General features: G+C 44.4%; 1 protein-coding gene across 8 annotated transcripts in view; it reads right to left on the reverse strand.

The window, feature by feature from the left end:
* The window catches only part of GAPVD1 (GTPase activating protein and VPS9 domains 1), a 74,471-nt gene extending 61,185 nt beyond the window's left edge, over nt 1–13,286 (reverse strand). For 4 of the 8 annotated variants that reach the window (XM_075835482.1, XM_075835481.1, XM_075835483.1 and 1 more), the window contains exon 1: nt 13,181–13,286. The gene's annotated coding sequence lies outside the window, so the exon portion shown is untranslated. The remainder of the gene's footprint in view (nt 1–13,180) is intronic. The other 4 variants (XM_075835487.1, XM_075835485.1, XM_075835486.1 and 1 more) reach the window with 1 other exon arrangement.
* Nucleotides 13,287–24,607: the final 11,321 nt, after the last annotated feature.

Below are 24,607 nucleotides of genomic sequence, written 5' to 3' on the forward strand. Positions count from 1 at the left end.
GCATTGTCCACAGGGGGGGGCAGAGCGTGGCATTGTCCACAGGGGGGGGCAGAGCGTGGCATTGTCCACAGGGGGGGCAGAGCGTGGCATTGTCCACAGGGGGGGGCAGAGCGTGGCATTGTCCACAGGGGGGGGCAGAGCGTGGCATTGTCCACAGGGGGGGCAGAGCGTGGCATTGTCCACAGGGGGGGCAGAGCGTGGCATTGTCCACAGGGGGGGCAGAGCGTGGCATTGTCCACAGGGGGGGCAGAGCGTGGCATTGTCCACAGGGGGGGCAGAGCGTGGCATTGTCCACAGGGGGGGCAGAGCGTGGCATTGTCCACAGGGGGGGCAGAGCGTGGCATTGTCCACAGGGGGGGCAGAGCGTGGCATTGTCCACAGGGGGGCAGAGCGTGGCATTGTCCACAGGGGGGCAGAGCGTGGCATTGTCCACAGGGGGGCAGAGCGTGGCATTGTCCACAGGGGGGCAGAGCGTGGCATTGTCCACAGGGGGGCAGAGTGTGGCATTGTCCACAGGGGGGCAGAGTGTGGCATTGTCCACAGGGGGGCAGAGTGTGGCATTGTCCACAGGGGGGCAGAGTGTGGCATTGTCCACAGGGGGGCAGAGTGTGGCATTGTCCACAGGGGGGCAGAGTGTGGCATTGTCCACAGGGGGGCAGAGTGTGGCATTGTCCACAGGGGGGCAGAGTGTGGCATTGTCCACAGGGGGGCAGAGTGTGGCATTGTCCACAGGGGGGCAGAGTGTGGCATTGTCCACAGGGGGGCAGAGTGTGGCATTGTCCACAGGGGGCAGAGTGTGGCAAAAAAACAAAAACTGACAAATGAAAAACTGATGCAAAAAACGGGACAAAAATTGGCCGCTAAAAACGGAAACATGACCCGGAACGGATGCAAAACTGCAGAGAAAAATGGACCAAAATGGCAGTTTTTATCGGCAGACACTCAGGCCCGGTCATGTGAACAGAGCCTTCATTTGCTCATCTGCACTCTAGCTGAGTGATGGTGGTGCCTCCTGATGATCCCTTGTTGAGACTGGACAACGAGGACACTTTATGCCTTGTGGACTGCACCACTGTGACTCATCTGATTGTCCATGTGCTGGAAACACTTTACCAGATTAAGGAATGCGTTCCTCTCTGCTTAGGGATATATAATGGCTTCACCTGTGGATGATGAGGCGTTCTGGATGTAGACCTGAACGGGAGCTGAAGCGGAGGCCAGCGCTCTGAGGATTTTCCTGGGGACTTTGTTCTGTTCCTGTGTGGAAGGCTACCTGTTCTGTCATCATGTGATGCAATAAACCTTGTTGGGGCTGCACGGTCATCACTGGCTCTTTTAATCGTGTAATCACCTAACGAACCCCGTGACAATGCCCTATCATTTGGAGTAATCGTGCCCTCTACAACATGGCAAGTCCCAAAAGCAAGAATTGTATCCGCATTTGCTATACAATAAAATAAAAAAGTTTAATCTACTAGTTAGTGGTTAGGGTAAAAAAAAGAACTAAAAAATTATTTGAGACAACGCTTTTAAGCATAAAAAGGAAACCAGCTGAACTAAGAACAGTCACTTGTGGTGCTATGAAACGCGCAGTGTTCTCTTTTGGCAGAATGAACTGAAATTCCTCTATCCGTTACTAGGTTACTCTCCTAAACTACAACACACATTGCTCATATCTTACCAATATAGGTCTTATATACACAAGGGAAGATTCCTAAATGTGTCGTAGTTGTAATGCTGGCACAGGAGGGTTCTGGAAAAGCCGCAGTTACCTGGTCTGCAGTTCTAATAAAAACTACACGTGCCAGCAGCAAATCTCTAGGCACATTGGCTACCAGACTTCCAAATGTGGAGTTCACGTAGGACAGGTCAGAACAGTAACTGTTTTATAAGAGCCGTTGGTATAACGGTCAGTTCACACAGCGGATATTGCGTGGCGGGTCCCGCCGCGGAATTATTCCCACCGTCGGCAGGACGCTTGTTTTTCCCGCCAGCTGAAAAAAAATCATCTTGCAGGAAAAAGAAGCTTCCAACTCCCATTAAAATTAATGGGAGGCGGAATTTGCGGCTGAAAAATTCCACCGCAAAATTTCTGCCATGTAAACAGGGCCTTAGAGACACATACACCATTCAATCGTAACACTGAATCAACCGACAGGTCAAGTAAATGCAATTGATTATCTGGTTACGATGGCGCCCATCAAAGGGTGAGATGTATTAGGCAGCAAGTGAACAGTTCGTTCTTGAAGTTGACGTGTTGGAAGCAGGAAAATGGGCACATGTAAGGATCTGAGCGACTTTTACAAGGGTCATATTGTGATGGCTAGACGATTGGATCAGAGCATCTCCAAAACGCCAGGTTTTGTGGGGGTGTTCCCGGTAAACGGTGAGGAGAACCTACCAAAAGTGGACCAAGGAAGTACAATCTGTGTAACAGTGACAAGATCAGGTCGCCAAGACTCACTGAGGAGCAAAGTCTAGTCCCCCTAATCCGATCCCATAGAAGATCTACTGCAGCACAAATAGCTGAAAAAGTTACTGTTTTCTATGACATGAAGGGGTCAAAACACACAGAGCATCGCAGCGTGCTGCATTTGGGGCTACGTAGTCGCAGACCAGTCAGGGTGCCCATGCCGACCCCTGTCCACCACCGAAAGTGCTTACAATGGGCACGTGAGGATCAGAACTGGATCATGGAGAAATGGTCTGATGAATCCATTGTCTTTTACATCATGTGGACGGTCGGGTGCATAGGGGTTGATTATATGAAGAGGAGATGGCACCAGGATGCATTATGAGAATCAGGCAGCCAGGTCAGAGCACTTTTGGGGGCATGAGAGGGACCCACACAATATTAGGCAAATGGGTCTAATGTTACGGCATGATCGGTGTATATTGTGCTAATTCTCTCCCACCTACATGTTAGAACACGTTGAGCGGCCGATATACACAGTTATAATCTCATCCCATAATGTTAAAGGAGTTGGCCGACTTGTAAACATTTCACAGAACTAGCTTCAAATGTGATAGAACAAAGAACCGGCAACTCACTCTTCACCGCTTTCCCCCGGTGATTCAGGTCTTAGTTTTAGTGCCCAGCATGTGATGATTGCAGGCAGAGGACTCGGCGATCACATGCCATATCCCTGCATTTGGCTATCATCGCTGAGCGGTGCTGCCAGGAGTATGACATGTGAGTGCTGAGCCCTCTGATTGGCTAAAGTGGTCACATGCTGGGCATTTGTAAACAAGGAGATGGAACACCACCGGAGCATCAGCACCATATCGCCCGGGGAAGGAATATGCGAGTACGGGTTGTTTTCTCATTACTTGCAGCGATTTGTAAAAAGTTGGGATAACCCCTTTAACTAGCGAGGATGGAGTTGAATAGTTTACACTTCCCACCCAGTCTACGCACGGCCTTTGCCAAGCACTGTTCTTTCATAGCTTTTCAATGCTACTTTAGGTCAGACTGTATGTTGTTGTTCATACTCCTTTGCCCACAGATCTTCTGGAGCAAACATTTAACTTGATCCAAACATCTTCATCTTGTTAAAAGCTACGGACAACTTTGGATTTTTTTTTTTCTTTTTTATTAACCGGCATTTATTATGGGCTAAAAATTATTTTTGTAATTGCCATTTATTAAAAATGTTTTGAACTGTTTCGCTTGTGCAGCTTATATGTATAGGAATACACGTCATCATAACATTTCTTGTTTTGGGTTTACAGCTCTTATGTAGACATGTGTCTCCATGGTAACAGACAACAATGTAGTCTGATGTTGCTGTCATACGCCCTTTTGTCAGTCCCCTGCTTTTAGCTCACCTACAGAAGGTATATAGCAGACAGATATGAGGGAGTGTGACCACAGGATACGACTACACATAGTTTGTCGTCTATTACCATGGAAACACATAGGACTGTATAAAAGCTTTAGAAACCAAAATAGTAATTTTTTCGTTTTTAGAAGCATTGGAGAAGTAGAAAAACTAAAAACTCTCCTCCCCACATAGGTATTTTAGGAGACTAGTCCTCAGATCTGAAAGTCTCTTGAGCTCTTTATTTGCCTGACAGCGCCTCTTTCCTTACCACTCGTGCAGGTATACTCTTACAGTGTCATGTGGCAAACCCTATGCCCGAGCTGTGAATAAGTAAAATTCTGCTCTGCATCTACATATACAGCACGGAGATCTCAGGTGAGAAAGTTTTACAGAAAGAATCTGCTAAGTGGGTAGACTAAAGCACCAGGGTAGATCCTCACTTTTGCTGGTAGGGCAGTTCCAAAAAAAATAAATTAATTAATTAATTAAAGGCTACTCGGGGAACGAACGAACGAACGAACGAACAATCCGGACTTGGCATAGGCTATGAATGTGGATTACCTGCAGTACTAGACACAGCCACACGGACAGATGCGCCTCTGTGCCTGGATAAATATCTATGATTTAAAGGACCGGCATGGCCCCTAAGTTTGACTGATAGGCCACCAATGTATATTCCCAGGAACATTTTAACGCAAGACATAAAATGCTCTGTCCACGTACCTCATTAGCGTCTGAAGCGGACTTGCTGCAGTGTGAGGGTATGTTCACACGGCCTATCTTTGGCCGTAAACGTCTGAAAAAAACGGCTGAAAAATCGGAAGCAGAACGCCTCCAAACATCTGCCCAGCGAAAAAGTGCAGGACACTTCTTGGGACGTTTTTGGAGCCGTTTTCCATAGACTACTGAAAAAGGCTACAAAAACGGCTGTAAAAAACGCCGAAAAAAATGCAGCGAAAATTGCGAGTGGCACAAAAAATCGTCTGAAAATCAGGAGCTGTTTTCAGACGCTTTTGAGTTTGAGAATGCGCTATAGAAACATTGCCACTGAACTCTATAATATGTTGCACATGTAAAAAAAGAGTGGGGTTTTGTTTTTCTATAAACTGCAGGCGCCTATAGATTACATACACGATCTGTACACATACGTACCCAGTTGTCTTGTATTAGATTGATTTTTTAGGTGGCTACCAATGAGCTAAATAAAAAAAATACAAGTAAAATGTATTATTGAATAACTGTGGTTGCGGTGGTTTTGGAGTACGGCCCGCAGCAACCAGTTCTGGCATCTTTTACTGTGTGATTATTAATAATGAGACCGTGTTTAGAAGGTATGCCCGGCACGAGTATAACATCCCGTATACAAGCCTGGGAACCCACAGTGAGAAGCAGAACTCTATAGCTTTTCTATATCAAGACACACAATTTAAATTTATTTATTTTTTAAATCAACTATTGTGGATTTGCAAATAACAGAACATCAGCTGCCTAAGTTTGACGAAACATGAATAAACATTGAGCCAAAAACTGCATCCAAACGGCGTGTGTGATCATGGCCTAAACCTAATGGTCAGGAGTCAAAGGGGAAAGTAGTCCGGTCCATAACCTAAGGAACCCTGCAAGTCAGCAGACACTTCTGCAAAACTCCAATCAATCCAAATAGGCAACAAAAAGTATTCCCTTTGGCTACCAGTCACTATTGTGTTCACACTGAGTTTTTTGCAGGAGGAAAATTCCTCCTGCAAAAACTGCTCCAGTAGGTTTTTGCACAGTGGTTTGACAAAAACTCGTCAAAACACTCGTCGAGGGTTTTTTTTCCTCTTTCTGACTCATTGAAATGGGGTTTTGGAGGAGGAAACCGCCTCAAGATGGGTCATGTTGCTTCTTTTTACCACGACGAGTTTTTTTTACTCGTGGAAAAAAAACTCGTCTGCCTCCCATTGAAATCAATGGGAGGCATTTTCGGGCGGTTTTTGAGGAGTTTTTTGGTGTGGTTTCTGCCCCAAAAAACTCGTCAAAAAACTCCGTGTGAACAGGGCCATTTTTGCCGCGAGGCGTTTTTTTTACTCGCGGTAAAAAAACGCCTCCGTCTCCCATTGAAATCAATGGGAGTCATTTTGGGTCGTTTTTGGCGCGTTTTCCGACGCGTTTTCCGCGTCAAAAAACGCGTCAAAAAACTCTGTGTGAACAGGGCCTTAGGCTATGTTCACACGGGGTATTTTGCCGAGTTTTTTGACGCGGAAACCGCGTCGCAAAACTCGGCAGAAACGGCCCGAGAATGCCTCCCATTGATTTCAATGGGAGGCGTCGGCGTCTTTTTCCCGCGAGCAGTAAAACTGCCTCGCGGGAAAAAGCAGCGACATGCCCTATCTTCGGGCGCTTCCGCCTCCGACCTCCCATTGACTTCAATGGGAGGCAGGAGAAAGCGTATATCTCGCTGTTTTATGCCCGTGGCGCTCAATGGCCACGGGCGAAAAACGGCGCGATAATTGCCGCGAAAATCGGCGTGCAGGGAGAGGAATATCTGCCTCAAAGTTCCAAACGGAATTTTGAGGCAGATATTCCTCCCCCAAAATACTCCGTGTGAACATAGCCCTTGGCACGTCACAAGTGAAGTGTCGTAAAACCGGAAGAGAGTTGAAGATCAACACAGCAGCCAGTGCAGAGAGTGACGTCAACCGTCAAGTACCCCATGGCAGGATCTGGAAATGGGGCCACTTTGGAAAACGTAAGTATATTACAAATGTATTTACATTCATAAAATTACAAGCATTAACACAAAGTCATTTTATTTCGGACAACCTCTTTAAAGTCTATGCAGGCAAAGATACGCGTACCTTGCAATCTGCGATCATTTAGCACCAGCCTTAGGGTCTATTCAGATGTTGTTACAATTGCATCCGAAAACCCCAACATTTAAATGAACTCCAGGGTAAAAAGAAGGCAAGTGCATTGAAAAACACACCAAATCGCGGTGAAAATGCTTATTTTTTCAGAGCACTTTTAACTGCATTTCAATGTCTAAACAGACCGTTCAAGTCCCTACTGGGGCCTTAAAATTGCAAAATAAAGCTGGCACCAGACAAACTATCAATGGACATCTAAAATGTCAGATTTGGTTAGACGGAGCAAGTCAATTCTACGTCTACGGTGTACGAGAGAGAGAAGAGGCTGCCTAAGGCTGGGTTCACATGAGCATGTTCGGTCCGTAAAGGACGGAACGTATTTCGGCCGCAAGTACGGGACCGAACACAGTGCAGGGAGCCGGGCTCCTAGCATTATAGTTATGTACGACACTAGGAGTTCCTGCCTCGCTGCGGGACAACTGTCCCGTACTGAAAACATGATTACAGTACGGGACAGTTGTCCCGTAGCGAGGAAGGGACTCCTAGCGTCGTACATAACTATGATGCTAGGAGCCCGGCTCCCTGCAGTGTGTTCGGTCCGGGACTTGCGGCCGAAATACGTTCCGTCCTTTACGGACCGAACATGCTCGTGTGAATCCAGCCTAACACCTCAGTGGCGACGCTGGTTATCCCACGTGATACGTTTTACAGCGTGACATATTGAGGACCCTATTACAGGCCTAAATGCAGACATGTGTGCGCGAGGCTTTACAATGGGATTGGTGAGCAGGACCACGTCCCTAACAAGAAATGACAAAGCGATATAAATGCCGGAGCTACTCACACAGCAATAATGATAAAGCAGCATCCCCAAGCAGCTCACTATGTGACCCAACCCAAGTGACAGCCTCTAGCTAATCCTCTGTTCATAAACAAATTCCTCTAATACCATCATCTATAGCAATGAATAAAATACATAATAAAGCAGTTCTAAAATCCTAAAAAACATGGTTTAGGCTATGTTCACACAGAGTTCTATGACTAGTTTCTTTACGCGGAAACTGCACCGCAAAACTCGTCAAAAACGGCCCGAAAATGCCTCCCACTGATTTCAATGGGAGGCGGAGGCGTCTTTTTCCCGCGAGCGGTAAAACCGTCTCGCGGGAGAAAGGGACATGCCCTATCTTCGGGCGTTTACGCCTCTAACCTCCCATTGACATCAATGGGAGACAGAGAAAGCATATTTCGCTGCATTTTATGCCCACGGCGCTCAATGGCCGCGGGCGAAATACGCAGTGAAAATCGGCGTGCAGGGAGAGGAAAATCTTGAGGCAGAATTTCCGCCTGCAAAGAACTCTGTGTGAACCTAGCCTAAAGGCTGGAATCAGGACAGGGTGCAACTTTCTAAAATTGTCCCCGATCCTCATTATGCCTCCACTCTGAGCAAGGAGTAGCATGAGAGATTCACTGTGTAACGCCGTTACCGTAAATCATTCACTTGTACAGGAGTTATGGAAACAGCGTAGCTCAGCTGTTTATCCAGAATTTCCAGCCACCTCTAAACTGACTCTCCGTCTGGATGTGGGACCACCGTAGGGCCGATCCCAGAGGTGAAACCTGGATCTGTTAGACATTTATAGCATATCCTGAGGATATAAGTTACGGCCGTCACATGTGGGGGTCAATGGTCTCGCGATTTTGCTGGTAACACTGTAGTATTGTCGTGTGGCCATTGGCCACTGCACGTGTGCATGAATTCATCCAAACGTGGCTGCCGCAGAGTGGCTACGCAGCCTGATCAACAGCATAGTCCATTCCTCAGGAGAGCCATAACTGGCAATGAAATCCACTGCAATATCCACATTGCAAAGGTTGTCACCCATGACAGAATTGACACGCTGCGGACAAGGATCAAGCCCCGAACTCCACTCAGAAATGTTCTGCATGCATTGTGCTGTAAAGTGTCGTGGCACATCCACCACGTGGGGATATATTTTAAAAAAAAATTACACGCAACCAGTATTACAATATGAACAACTCGAAACTAGTTACATCCAGCTAAGAGCTCAGTTTTCCCATAAGCTCCTATTAGAGACAGGTACAGGCTCAGTTTGTCTTGCCCTTGGGGTTGTCACCAAATCTTATAGGTCCCAGACCACGAGAACTTAGTCACATCAGGTCAGCACCCCCTTACATATGTTAGAACGAAATATCAGCCCAACTAAGAAGATTTCTCCCCTTGAAACTGAAACTTTCATGCGTGTCCCCCTCAGAAATGTGTTAAAATTATCAATGTTCGGAGGACGCGCTTCCTGGAAAGGCACCTCTAGTTCCTGTTATTGTCTCGTGTGGATCATTTTTACAGATTCTACTATATTCTTCTCAATTAAAGTCCTCGCTGGCCCCATATCTGCAGGTTTTAGGTGTCCGTTCAGTCCCATAATCAGGACTTTCATCCATTGAGGGCTGCACTAAAGATGGACGGGCCCATTAGGTAAATGTTAGCTGGATCAGACGACTAATGTATATGGGGTCGCCTGACACTCGCCAAATGGTAGATGTCGAGGAAAAGAAGGATCCAGTAGGTGCATGTCAAAAAAATAAATACAAATAAATCATCGTTCTGGCAAACTATGTCCACCATCCTAGTTTTTCCTAACCTGGAGACGTCGGCTATAGTCGTTGATCCGGTCTACGTTTGCGGCATCTGTCCAAAATGTCTTATGTGTATGGGCAGCTTTACTGTACAGCAAGTTGTGAAGGCAAATGTTTGGCCTTACCCTCTAAAATAATATAATACTGCTACGACTAGGTCTGGGCAATTAATCTAAAAATAATCGAAATTCAGCGACGTCACCTTGCAAATTTAGGTTTTATCAATTATGTTTTCCTGGTTTAAACTGTATCTGCATGTTGAGGACGCAGATACAGTTGAATCCAATGGTAGAGCAGGGGACCGTAGGGTCCCTGCTCTGCCATTCACTATGTATCGCCGGACACGAGGCAGTGACAACATCGCGCCTGTCTGATCCACGCCGCACAGACCAGAGGAGCAGACGGGTCTCCACTCGTCGTTGGAACGGGGTTAGGCGAGTATGTGTATTATTTTTATCAGGCACTATTGGGGGGCATTATACAGAGTGGGGGCAGCTATGGTGGACTTTATACTGTGTGGAGGGCAGTTATGGGGGCATTATACCATGTAGAGGCAGCTATGGGGATATTATACTGTGTGGAGGGCATTATACTGCGTGGAAGGCAGTTATGGGGGCATTACACTGCGTGGAGGGCAGTTATGGGGGCATTACACTGCGTGGAGGGCAGTTATGGGGGCATTACACTGCGTGGAGGGCAGTTATGGGGGCATTACACTGCGTGGAGGGCAGTTATGGGGGCATTACACTGCGTGGAGGGCAGTTATGGGGGCATTACACTGCGTGGAGGGCAGTTATGGGGGCATTACACTGCGTGGAGGGCAGTTATGGGGGCATTACACTGCGTGGAGGGCAGTTATGGGGGCATTACACTGCGTGGAGGGCAGTTATGGGGGCATTACACTGCGTGGAGGGCAGTTATGGGGGCATTACACTGCGTGGAGGGCAGTTATGGGGGCATTACACTGCGTGGAGGGCAGTTATGGGGGCATTACACTGCGTGGAGGGCACTTATGGGGGCATTACACTGTGGTTAACACTATGGGGGCAATATACTGTGTGGGGGCAGATTATATACTAGGCGTATACAGCAGGCTCGGGGAATATTAATTCAATGGCATTACATGCAAATAGGGGGTGCGGCATCCAAAAAGAGGTGTGGTCAAAATAATCATTCATTAATCGTAATCGAGGTTACATGTTAAATTAATCGTGATTTAGGTCATAATCGGCCAGCCCTGGCCTACGACCTTTTCTGTAGTGCATCAGCAGTACAGAGAAATGCGAAGCTGCAACGATTTTTTTTTCTTCCAAGAAACTGAAATTGCTCAACACAGCCGCCCATACTTTTATGAAACAAGTCCCATCTAATGGACTTAGGAAAAAACAGAAAAAAAAAAACAGTCACCAGTGCTCGCCACAGCATTCCCAGTCACACGTTCAATTTTAGAAATCACAAATGAAAAAGGCAAATCATTCTTGATCATAGAATCCGAAGCTCCGCGCCCGAATAACGACTAAACAACATGCAGCATTTCCAGTGAAGCGAACATAACGGCCGAGCGCAACATGGAAACATCGGCGCTTAACGTGCGCATAATAAATAAAATATGAGATGGAAAAGTGAAGACTTGTATTTCGGGATCAGGAATGCTCGGTGTTCTTTCATTTGGAAAGTTCCAGGATAATGGACCCCACACTCAAAAAGCAGCAAGTAGTACACTAAAGCTCTGTTCACACCAGCGAGGAGGCCCTGTCACATTTGCCGGAAAGACTATTTTTTCCGTCAAAATGACGGACACCGCGGCGGAAGTCATAATAAGACAATGGGGTCCGTCGGGCACTGTTTGTGTCCATCGTGTGACTGTTCCGTCAGAGTTTGAATTCAGTTTTCCTGCTCCCATGACAGAACTGTAAAACTAGAATTCACACCGCAAATGTGAACAGAGCCTTATCTGATACACTTGCTGTAAACTTCAGGTGGAAGTAACAAATTGTTGAGCGTTTCAGAAAAAAAAAAAAAAAAAAATGGAAACAGTAACGATACAACAAATCCAAAACCAATCACTTCAGTACGCCTCACAATGAGTAAACGGAAATGATCGCACCAAAAAAATTCTGTCGATTTTGATGGCCAGTTGGAGCCAATTTGACTGTTTTCAGACGTTACAGTTGGAGGTGCACTTATTGCCACGCAGCTAAAAAAAAAAAATCACATGCGGTTTTACAGTTTTAACGATCTGTGATAGCTGCAGAACCGTGGCAATTTGCGCTAAACCCGTGTGTGGTATTTGTTGTCCGATTCTGCCGCGCAATAAGTAATCGCACCTCAACTGCAACGTCTGAATAGGGCCTTAGTCACCAAGCAAGAAGACGTTCCATGGACAGTCTACAAAACAACCTGAATGGGCCAGCAGCAATGTCAATGACGTAACGATTATCAAAAAACGGGTCGCCCCTGAAGAAAGCTGCTCCGGTCTGACTCCTAAAAACCCCCAATGACCAGCTGATCTCTGACCCTGCAACCCTCGGCAATGAGCAGATATCACCGGGGGCGCTGTGGCGACCACTGAAGGTGAAGTATTACATGGAGCCTCTTACCACCAATGACCGACCAAGTAATAGGGGTGATATTTCTTACCATTTCCCCGCAGCGTCTGACAGAAGGACGTCCTGAGCAGTGAAGCCCCCTCTACGAGGGATATTGCCAGGGATTGTTGTCATGAGGACGGTCTATTATGCTTGCATTGTGTTCAACAGCGTACGGCCCCCCCATTGGCACACATTTATCTATGCTAGAGGTATAATTGAAGCCCCAGGCTCGGCCACAATCCTCCAGAGTCTAATGTTTATACAAAAGATTAGGCAAAAATATTTTGCTATGATTATTCAGATTTTTTGGTAATAAACAATATGGTTCTATCTGCAACGAGATGGTCAAACCCCAATGGGGACATCGTGAGCGATGACAATATCTCTACAGCACGGCGGTTTATGTTGGCGCTATATAAATGAAGAAAATAAATAAAAATAACGTTATCGCTGTTCCGATAAATATCGTTTTGTCGTCGCTGACAATCTCTGTACAGCACTGGAATACGAGTACAGGACCGGGAATACGAGTACAGGACCGGGAATACGAGTACAGGACCGGGAATACGAGTACAGGACCGGGAATAAATACGGCGATAATAATTCCAACCACCTGTTATAGGGCTCAGCCCATCTCTACGTCCGTCCGGTATATCCCAGAAGAGAACAAGTGTCCTGACAAACCACAGACACGGTATTTAAAAGGAAAACATGGAGTTTTTCATAGTAATTATTTATTAAGGAGTCAGACTACCAAAGTTGACATTTCAGATTTTTAGACAGAACCAAACAAACTTCTAGCTAGAAACAAGCGGCGCCCCCAGTCGATGACAACGCTTCTCTTCATGCTCCTGTGAAGATGAAGCGGAGTCACTCAGTATACAGAAGGAATTGCTGGTGGCAAATATCGATACTCACAACTAGCCCCGCCAGCCCCTGCAGGTCATGAGGTAAAGCAATAGAGGGTCGATTTTGAGTATTTTTTTTCTACTGAACGTGAATTGAGACTGAAAGAAAAGAAGACACAAAGTCTCCTACTAAGCAATTACATCTGATGTACCGGGCACTCTCACATATATAAAGCATGGACACTTGTCCTGTCCCACCCCTGCCCTCACCGTATACACAGACCCTTCACTACCAAAAAATGACAAGGCAACAAATCCACTGCTACCCGTAAAACCGCACATAGGCACACAAGCGGTATTTATGAAGCACGAGAAGATACTTCCAAGACCCTCACCCGACCCCAAGATGTGCTTACACGGATCTCTCTGGCCCGATCTCCGCCCTCCTGTGCTGCCGGACGCCTTGTCAGCCGCAACCTCACAGTCACAGAGCTCCACGCATGCGCGGGAACGCAAGGCAAAGACCTCATGGCGCATGCGCGAGATGAGAAGCGCCGTACTTTCAAAGTGCATGTGCATGATATACGTAGACCCTTTGAGCATGCGCAGTCTAAAGGCTTGTTTATGTGAGTACGCAGGCGTGCAAAGGCTAACTCACAGGAAACTCATATTGGACGCTAATAACCCGGAAGTAATCGCTTGACAGGGCTTGGCAAATGGTAAGCGCATGCGTATTAGGTCGGAGGCGGTAGAGACGATGTTACTATATTCACTATGAGATTGTTATATTTTAATATACATTGTAAGACCTGGTTACTGTACAAATGTGTGTGCGACGCGTCAAAATGTAGCATAACACACAGTGGTCTCCACAGGGCATGCTGGGAGTTGTAGTTTTGCAATGGCAGTGGAGCCACAGGTTGGAGACCACTGCACTCTAGTGTGGGCTGCTGTGTTTTTATATAAAAATGAGCTGGCTAGGACTGATCCAGCTCGATGTTTAGGTGTACCGTACTTGTGGCATGAAGCGATGACATATCCCTTTGATAAGACTTGCCATTATTATAACATCTTTTTGCCTCGGTTTTGTCGCAACGCGACAGTTGTAGTGACAATGTTGCGTGAATGTCAGAGGATTCCAAAAATTGGAAGGTGATATGCAGCATATTTTTTCGATGCTTCGTATTTTGCAAGCGTCCTTTCTTTAGTTTTTCTTCCTTTTGGATCCGCTTCTGACTTTGACACAAAAAACGGAGCCAAAAACTGCATCAAAACTGTGTGATCCTGGCCTGTATTCACACTGCGAGTCTTTCGTCAGAATGCCCCACATAACTTCACCAGTACGTCAAAAGGACACTCTTTTGGCATATGTCAGGCCAATGAGGCCCCAAAGATTCGTTCGGTGTATGCCTGCAAATTCAATATGAATAGATTCTCATACCCATGCTCCATTTACTAGGTCTTATTAGAGCTCCCATTCTAGCACATTATTTATTGTGTGTATGCTCCGTGCCTATAGGACCATATTACTGGCCATGTTCTGCCATGCAAGGCCGTGGAAATATTTCCATGATTGTACCTTAGGGCAGGGCTGAAAGCAACCAAACACCACCTTCCTCAAGCAATTTGACAGAGTGGCAGTCAAAACTTTGGACACCATTTCATTCCATGTTTTTTTTTCTAGATTGTAGATTCATATTGAAGACATAAAAAATTTGAAGGAACACATGGAATTAAGTAGTAAACAAAGTGTTACACAAACCAGAATTTGTTTTTATTTTAGATTCTTCAATGTAGCCCCCTTTTGCTTTGATGACCGCTTTGCACACACTTGGAAGTCTCTGAATCAGCTTCATGAGGTTGTCACCTGGAATGGTTTTCAATTTAACAGGTATGCATTGTCAAGAGTTAGGCTTCGTTCACACCTGCGCTAGGGCTTCCTTTCATCTGAGCTTTCCATAGGGACGGAGCGCTGACAGACACAAACGGAAACCATTTCCGTTTGTGTCTGTCATGGCTCCGTTCCATCGGAATGGAGCCGTAGCACAGATGTGAACAAAGCCTTAATGTGTTGAGTTTCTTGCCTTCATAATGTGTTTGAGACCATCAGTTGTGTCGTGCAGAGGTAGGATTGGTACACACTTCCATACAGTGTTTAGTCCTATTCAACCACTGTTCTAATCCACGCTATGGCAAGAACCGCTCAACTAAGTAAAGAAAATGGACAGTCCATTACTTTAAGGGTATGTTAACATGGCTTATTTACGGACGTAATTCTGGCGTTTTACGCCTCGATTTACGTCCGAAAATGTGCCTCGATAACGTTGGCAAACATCTGCCCATTCATTAGAATGGGTCTTACGATGTTCTGTGCACACGGTCATTTTTTTTACGCCCCGCTGTCAAAAGGCGGGGCGTAAAAAAGACGCCTGCGTCAAAGAAGTGCCTGTCACTTCTTCAGACGTGAATGGAGCCGTTTTCCATGGACTCCATGGAAAACCAGCTCCATTTAACGTCCATAATGGACGCAGCAAAAAGCGCCTCAACATACCATTACGGCTGAAATTACGGAGCTGTTTTCTCCTGAAAACAGCACCGTAATTTCAGCCGTTACGGACGCTGCCGTGTGAACATACCCTAAGACATGAAGGTCATTTCAGGAAAACTGAAGGTATCCTCAAGTGCATTCATGAAAACCATCAAACGCTATGATGAAACTCGCTCCCATGAGGACCGCCCCACGAAGGGAAGACCAAGAATTACCTGCAGAGGATAAGTTCATTAGAGTTACCAGCCTCAGAATTCGCACATTAACAGCACCTCAGGTTAGAGCCCACAAAAATACTTCAGAGATCAAGTACCAGACACATCTCATCATCAACTGTTCAGAGGAGCCTGCAAGAATCAGGCCTTTATGGTCAAATTGATGCAAAGAAACCACTACTGAGAAAGAAGAGAATTGTTTGGGCCAAGAAACACAAGGAATGGAATGGACCAGTGGAAATCTGTACTTTGGTCTAAAGAGTCAAAATTTGAGATTTTTGGTCCCAACCGCCATGTGAGATGCAGAAAAGGTGAGCGCATGGTTGGTTTCTACAAGTGTGGTTCCCACCGTGAAGCATGGAGGAGGAGGTGTGATAGTGTGAGGGTTCTTTGTTGGTGATACTGTTAAGGATTTATTCAAAATTCAAGGAACATGTAACCAGCATGGCTACCAAAGCATTCCGCAATGACTTGCCATCCCATCTGGTTTGCGCTTAGTGGGTTCATCATTTGTTTTTCAACAGGACAATGACCCTAAACACACCTTCAGGCTATGTAAGGGGCATTTGACCAAGCGGGAGAGTGATGGAGTGCTGTGTCAGGTGACATGGCCTCCACAATCACCCGACCTAAACCCAATTAAAATGGTTTGGGATAAGTTGGACTGTGGTGAAGGAAAAGCAGCCAAAAACTGCTGAGCATCTCTGGTAACTCCTTCAAGACTGTTGGCAAACCATTTCAGGTGACAACCTCAGAAAATGCCAAGTGTGCAAAGCTGTCATCAAAGCAAAAGGGGGCTACATTGAAGAATTTAAAACATTCTGGTTTGTTTAACACTTTTTGTTTGCTACTTAATTCCATATGTTCCTTCAGAGTTATCATGTCTTCAATATGATAATACAATGTAGGAAAAAAAAACACGCAAGAAAAACCATGGAATGAAAAGGTGTGTCCAAACTTTTGACTGGTATTGTACATCATGCATCAATATGGTGATGCCAGTAAGTATGGCACTGATTGACTGCAACAGTCACGTGCCGGTACGTCATGTTATTGCTGGCAGCTTGTAAACCAAGACTGGCGGGGGGGGGCCTCCGGAGCTGGTGGATCACTAGTGATTCTTTTTTTATTTTATAGCATTTGTGACTTTTTTTTTTTTTTTAACAACCGGATATCCTCTTTAATCCTTATTCTGAGATTGTGGGTGGTGACATGCAAATTGTTCCATTCTCTCCCAGGTGGCTAACTGTTCATCCCGAACCACTGGTGTGTAGCGCGGATACCTCCTAACACACTGCGTTTTTGTGGCTTTTTTTTTTTTTTTCAATAAGATTACATCAACCAAAACAAAAAAAGCCTGTTGAAACTGCAGTGTGAGCACAGCCTAATAAGTACAAAGCAATTTATTCCAACTTGCATACAGCTCTTTCAGGCCTATTAGCTTTCATTAGTGAAAGATATGGAGACCATGGCTCCAAGGCGCTTGGGGAGCACTAATCTGGGTAAGGTAAGGTGGGCAGGGATAAACCAAATACCACCTTTCTTAAGCAATATGGCATACATAATTCTTAGCTATATCATTTAAAGCAAAATTAAGTCATACGTTTCCTACTGAATGAGAATAAGACAAGGAAGGGTTGGTCAAATTCTGATGGGAGTCTAAGGGTATGTTCACACGCACTGTTTTCAGACGTAATTTGGGCGTTTTACGCCTCGAATTACGCCTGACAAAAACTGCTCCATTACGCCTACAAACATCTGCCCATTGCTTTCAATGGGTTTTACGATGTTCTGTTCCCACAAGGTGTTATTTTACGCGTCGCTGTCAAAAGACGCCCGCAAAAAAAAAGTGCATGTCACTTCTTGGGACGTTTTTGGAGCTGTTTTTCATTGACTCCATTGAAAAACAGCTCCAATAACGTCTAAAATACGCCACGAAAAACGCAAGTTGCTATAAAAAAACGTCTGAAAATTAGGAGCTGTTTTCGCCTGAAAACAGCTCCGTATTTTCAGACATATTTTGCTAAGCCGTGTAAACATACCCTCACAGCTGGGACTGAAGTGACCATGACAGTGTGTAGAGAAATGCAAGGGGGCCGAGTTGCAGCTTTTACACAGCGCCTGGTTTAGAGGGTGCTGTGGTGGTCCTACCGGTCGTACACCCATTGATCAGATCATGATGACAAATCTTAGCGATATGTCACCTTTTAGTATGGTGGTGGAAGCTACTGTATGCCTTTCTGTTTTATTTTAGCTATTAACCCCTTCAGGACTGAGCCACTTTTGGACCAAATGGGAGAGCCTCATTTTTTAAATCTGACGTGTGTTACTTTATGTGGTAATAACTCGGGAATACTTTTACCTATCCAAGCGATTCTGAGATTGTTTTCTCGTGACATATTGTACTTTATGTTAGTGGAAAAATTTGGTCGATATATTCAATATTTTTGTGTGAAAAACACCAAAATTTAGTGAAAATTTGCAAAAAATTAGCATTTTCTAAATTCAAATGTATCTGCTTGTAAGACAGATAGTTATAGCACACAAAATAGTCACTAGCTAACATTTCCCACATGTCTACTTTAGATTGGCATCATTTTTTGAACATGGTTTTATTTTTCTAGGGCGTTACAAGGCTTATAAGTTAGCAGCAATTTCTCACATTTTCAAGAACATTTCAAAAACCCATTTTTTTAGGGAACAGTTCAGTTGTCAAGTGGCTTTGAGGGCCTTATATATTAGAAACCCCCACAAATCACCCCACTTTAAAAACTGCACCCCTCAAAGTATTCAAAACAGCATTCAGAAAGTTTTTTTAACCCTTTAGGCGTTTCACAGGAATTAAAGCAAAGTAGCGGGGAAATTTACAAATTTCATTTTTTTTTTTTGCAGAAATTCCATTTTAATCCATTTTTCCTGTAATACTGAAAGTTTTTACCGGAGAAGCACAACTGAATATTTATTGCCCTGATTCTGCAGTTTTTAGAAATATTCCACATGTGGCCCTAGTGCGCTACTGGACTGAAATACCGGCCTCAGAAGCAAAGGAGCACCTAGAGGATTTTTAGGGCCTTCCTTTTCTTAGATTATATTTCAGGCACCATGTCAGGTTAGAAGAGGTCTTGTAGTGCCGAAACAAAGGAAACACCCCAAAAAATACCCCATTTTGGAAATTACACGCCTTGAGGAATTCATCTAGGGGTGTAGTGAGCATTTTGACCCTACAGGTGTTTCATAGATTTCATTAGAATTGGGCAGTGAAAATGAAAAATTACATTATTTTCCAATACCATGTAGCTTTACCTCAAAATTTTTAATTTTTTCAACAAATAAATGATAAAAAGCACCCCACCATTTGTAAAGCAACTTCTCCAGAATACGGAAATACCCAACATGTGGTCATAAACGGCTGTTTGGGGAAGCGGCAGGACTCCGAAGGGAAGGCATGCCATTTAGCTTTTGGAGCGCTGATTTTGCGGGATTCATTTCTCTGCACCATGTCGCATTTGTAAAGCTCCTAAGGTACCAGTACAGTGGAAACCCCCCAAAAGTGACTCCATTTAGGAAACTACACCCCTTGAGGAATTCATCTAGGGGTGTAATGAGCATTTTGACCCCACAGGTGTTTCATAGATTTCATTAGAATTGGGCAGTGAAATTTAAAAATTACATTATTTTCCAATAAGATGTAGCTTTACCTCAACATTTTTATTTTTTTCAACAAATAAATGATGAAAAGCACCCCAACATTTGTAAAGCAACTTCTCCAGAGTACGGAAATACCCAACATGTGGTCATAAACAGCTGTTTGGGGAAGCGGCAGGACTCAGAAGGGAAGGCACGCCATTTAGCTTTTGAAGTACAGATTTTGCTGGTTTGATTTCTCGGCACAATGCCGCATTTGTAAAGCCCCTAAGGTACCAGTACAGAGGAAACCCCCCAAAAGTGACTCCATTTGGGAAACTACACCCCTAGAGGAATTCAACTAGGGGTGTAGTGAGCATTTTGACCCCCCCAGGTGTTTCATAGATTTCATTAGATTTGGGCAGTAAACATGAACAATTTCATTTTTTTCCACTAAGACGTAGCTTTAGGTAAAAAATTTTCATTTTCTCATCAAATAAAGGAGAAAAATCACCATATCATTTGTAAAGCAACTTCTCCAGAGTACGGAAATACCCGATATGTGGTAATAAAGTACTGTATGAATACACATCAGGGCTCAGAAGGGAAGGAGCGCCATTTGGCTTTTGGAGAGCAGATTTTGCTGGATTGGTTTTTCTGCGCCATGTCGCTTTTGCAAAGCCCCTTAGGTAGCAGTAGAGTGGAAACTCCCCAAAAGTGACTCCAATTGGCAAACTACACCCTTTGAGGAATTCATCTAGGGGTGTAGTGAGCATTTTGACCCCACAGGTGTCTCATAGATTTTATTAGAAATGGGCAGTGAAAATGAAAAATTACATTATTTTCCAATAAGACGTAGCATTAGTTAAACATTTTTCATTTTCTCAACAAATAAAGGAGAAAAAGCACCGTAACATTTGTAAAGCAACTTCTTCAGAGTAGGGAAATACCCCACACGTGGTCATAAACTGCTATTTGGACATACAGCAAGGGTCTAAAGGGAAGGAGCGCCATTTAGTATTTGGAGTGGAGATTTTATAAGATTTGTTTTTTGACACCATGTTGCATTGAGCTATAGTACCAGTACAGTGGTACCCCCCGAAAAATTACCCCATTTTGGAAACTAGATACCTCAAAGAATTGATCTAGGGGTGTAGTGAGCATTTTGACCGCACAAGTGTTTTGCAAAAATGAGTAAACAATAGATATTGCAGATTGAAAATGGCTGTTTTCAACAAATATGCCATTTCAGTGCCCAATGTGTTGTGCCCAGCTTGTACCACACACATCCCATAAATTGTTAAGCGGGTTCTCCAGAATACCCCATATGTGGTCATAAATTGCCGTTTGGGCTCACTGCCAGGCTCAGTTGGACCACCATTTGGCTTTTGAAGCGCAGATTTTGCTTGGTGTATTAGTGGTATTTCAGCTTATAATGTGGGGGCATATGTGAGCTGGGCGGAGTACATCAAGGGTATATATGTAAGCTGGGCGGAGTACATCAGGGTATATGTAATATGTGCGGGTACATCAGGGTATATGTAAGCTGGGCGGAGTACATCAGGGTATATGTAAGCTGGGCGGAGTACATCAGGGTATATGTAAGCTGGGCGGAGTACATCAGGGTATATGTAAGCTGTGCGGAGTACATCAGGATATATGTAATATGTGCGGGTACATCAGGGTATATGTAAGCTGGGCGGAGTACATCAGGGTGTATGTAATCTGTGCGGAGTACATCAGGGTATATGTAATCTGTGCGGAGTACATCAGGGTATATGTAATCTGTGCGGAGTACATCAGGGTATATGTAAGCTGTGCGGAGTACATCAGGGTATATGTAAGCTGTGCGGAGTACATCAGGGTATATGTAAGCTGTGCGGAGTACATCAGGGTATATGTAAGCTGTGAGGAGTACATCATGGTATATGTAATATGTGAGGAGTACATCAGGGTATATGTAAACTGGGCGGAGTACATCAGGGTATATGTAAACTGGGCGGAGTACATCAGGTCATAATAGGATGATGTAATAATGGGGTGAATGAATAATCCATGGATTGGTGTGGTACGCTTTGAACCAATCCTTTATGCACAGGGTATTATACAAAATATCTGCGCTCCAGTATTGCCTTATATTTGACTTCTTCATTAGCCCTATAAGCCGCACAAGGCCCTAAAGTTTCCTCATCTCCGCTGCATCTACGGGGTCCACCTGTGGGGTCCAGCAGATGACGATGTGGGGTATTTAGTGAAATTCTACTGGACCGTAAAATGAGTCTGGGCCGTCATTTAGCATCATTGCGTTTTGAGAGTCATAACAAGTTATTTTTCCGTTGACGGAGCTGTGTGAGGGCGTGTTTTTTGTGGAACGAGCTGTAATTTTTATTGGTTCCATTTTGGGGTACATGCAATTTTTTTTTATCACTATTTATTCGATTTTTTGGGAGATGAGGAAACCAAAAAACAGCCATTCCAGCACGTTTCTTTTTTTTTTTTTTTTTTTACAGTGGTCACCGTGCAGTATAAACAACATGTTAACTTTATTCTGCGGGGCGATACGATTACAGCGACACCAAATTGATATCGTTTTTTTACGTTTCACTACGTTCCCACAATAATAATACTCTTTTCTAAAAAAATCATGTTTTAGTGTCGCCATTTTCTGAGAGCCGTAACTTTTTTATTTTTTCGTTCATATCGCTGCGGGAGGGCTTGTTTTATGCGTGGCGAACTGTAGTTTCTATTTGTACCATTTTGCGTTACTTGCGACTTTTTGATCACTTTTTTTTTTTAAACATATTTTTATTGAATTTTTTCACCACACAAAAAAAACACAAATCATACAGTAATGCATTGCCATAATAATAAACATTACAAAAAATGTATAAATGAACATGTGATAGTGAATGCTTCCCAGCAAACTAGGTTTGATCTTGGAAGTTATTCCCCATGGGCTATCAGCCCTCCTTCATCTCCTCTATCTCCTCTATCCTTCCCTTCCTTTAACCCCACCTGTCGGGTATTCCTGTAAACATTGTTACATAACTTTGCATATCTGCCTAACTTACATAACTAAACAATACACAGAACAAATAAGAAATTGGAGCATACATAACAATTGGAGCTTCGTGAAGCAGTTCACCAACTCAGGCAGCTAGTTTTTGATCACTTTTTATTACATTTTTTTTGAGACAAGATGACCAAAAAAAAAAATGCGGTCATTGTTTTTTATAAAAAAAATTTACGGTGTTCACCGTGTGGTAAAAATAATGATATATTTTTATAGATCAGGCCGTTCCGAACGCGGCGATACCTATTATGTATAGTTTTTTTTCATATTTTCAGGTTTTTTTAATAATAAAGGAGTTGATCAGGGAAACAGGGCAAGTTGTTTTTATTATTTATTAACTTTTATTTATTTATTTTTCTTTCACATTTTTTTTTTTACTTTTTTTTTTACACTGACCTGGGGACTTGAAGATCTGGTCTTCTGATAATAATAATAATAATCTTTATTTATATAGCGCCAACATATTACGCAGCACTTTACAATTTAGAGGGAACATGAAACAAACAATATCAGACATTACATAGTGACAAAGATCATTTACAATTCAAACCTGGGGAGTGAGGACCCTGCTCGCAAGAGCTTACAATCTATGAGGACATAAGGGAGACACAAAGTGTAACAGTGTTTGTTCTGTACAATAGTCCGGCCATTTTTATACACATGCGGTGGTAACATAAAGCTGCATGAGCCGGTCACCAGCCAGTATCCGTGTATGACGGACATGAAGAGAAGGAGTGTGAGGGAATCTTATTCTGATGACTAATCTAAATGGAGGGCCATGGAAAGGAGTCAGATTAGGGAATGTTATAGGCCTGTCTAAATAGATGTGTTTTCAGGGCACGTTTAAAACTGTGGATATTGGGAATTAATCTGATTGTCTGGGGTAGCACATTCCAGAGGACGGGTGCAGCACGAGAGAAATCCTGGAGACGGTAGTGGAAGGTTCGGATTATGGAGGATTTTAATCTAAGGTCGTTGGCAGAACGTAGAGTCCGAGTAGGGTGGTAGACAGAGATGAGGGAGGAGATGTAAGGAGGTGCAGCACTGTGGAGAGCTTTGTGGGTGAGAGTAATAAGTTTGAATTTTATTCGGAAGGGGATGGGCAACCAGTGCAGTGACTGGCACAGATTAGAGGCGTTGGTGTAGCGGTTGGTCATAAAGATGAGCCTGGCTGCTGCATTGAGGATAGATTGGAGAGGGGAGAGTTTAGTGAGGGGAAGACCGACTAGTAATGAGTTACAGTAGTCAAGACGAGAGTGAATCAGAGCAACAATGAGAGTTTTGGCAGTTTCCTCCGTAAGAAAAGAGCGGATTCTGGAGATGTTTTTGAGGTGAAAATGACAGGAGCGTGAAAGTGATTGTATGTGAGGAGTAAAGGAAAGATCTGAGTCAAAAATAACCCCGAGACAGCGGGCGTGCTGCTTAGGAGTGATGATAGTGCCACACACAGAGATGGAGACATCAGGTTTAGGGAGGTTAGTAGATGGTGGGAACACAAGGAGCTCAGTTTTAGAAAGATTCAGTTTCAGATAGAGAGAGGACATGATGTTAGAGACAGCGGACAGACAATCACTGGTGTTCTGTATTAGAGCAGGGGTGATGTCACGGGAAGAGGTATATAATTGGGTGTCATCAGCGTAGAGATGGTACTGGAAGCCAAATCTGCTGATGGTTTGTCCAATAGGAGCTGTGTAGAGAGAAAAGAGGAGCGGACCTAGGACTGATCCCTGAGGAACCCCGATATCAAGGGGAAGAGGAGAAGAGGTGGAACCAGCAAATGACACACTGAATGAGCGGTCAGAGAGATAGGAGGAAAACCAAGAGAGAGCCGCGTCCTTGAGGCCAATAGAGTGGAGCATGTTAAGTAGGAGTTTGTGGTCTACAGTGTCAAAGGCTGCAGAGAGATCCAAAAGAATCAGGAGAGAGGATTTACCGTCCGATTTAGCCGCCAAGAGATCATTTGAGACTTTAGTAAGGGCAGTTTCTGTGGAGTGTAGAGTGCGGAAACCAGATTGTAAGGGGTCAAGAATGGAGTTAGCAGAGAGATAGCGGATAAGGCGAGAGTAGACCAAGCGTTCCAGGAGTTTAGAGATGAAGGGCAGATTAGAGACTGGTCGGTAGTTGGCAGCGCTGGATGGGTCAAGTTTTGGTTTTTTCAATAATGGGTTTATAATGGCATGTTTAAAAGCGGAGGGAAAGATACCAGAGGAAAGAGAGAGGTTAAATATTTTAGTGAGGTGACTAGTGACAGCCGGGGAGAGGGACTGGAGGAGGTGTGAGGGGACAGGATCACTAGGGCAGGTAGTAGGACGAGAAGAAGAGAGGAGCCTCGAGACTTCTTCTTCAGTTATTGGGTCAAATGCTGAGAGTGAAGAAGAGGGAG

The sequence above is a fragment of the Rhinoderma darwinii genome, chromosome 8, assembly GCF_050947455.1.
Source record: "Rhinoderma darwinii isolate aRhiDar2 chromosome 8, aRhiDar2.hap1, whole genome shotgun sequence".
NCBI lineage: Eukaryota > Metazoa > Chordata > Amphibia > Anura > Rhinodermatidae > Rhinoderma > Rhinoderma darwinii.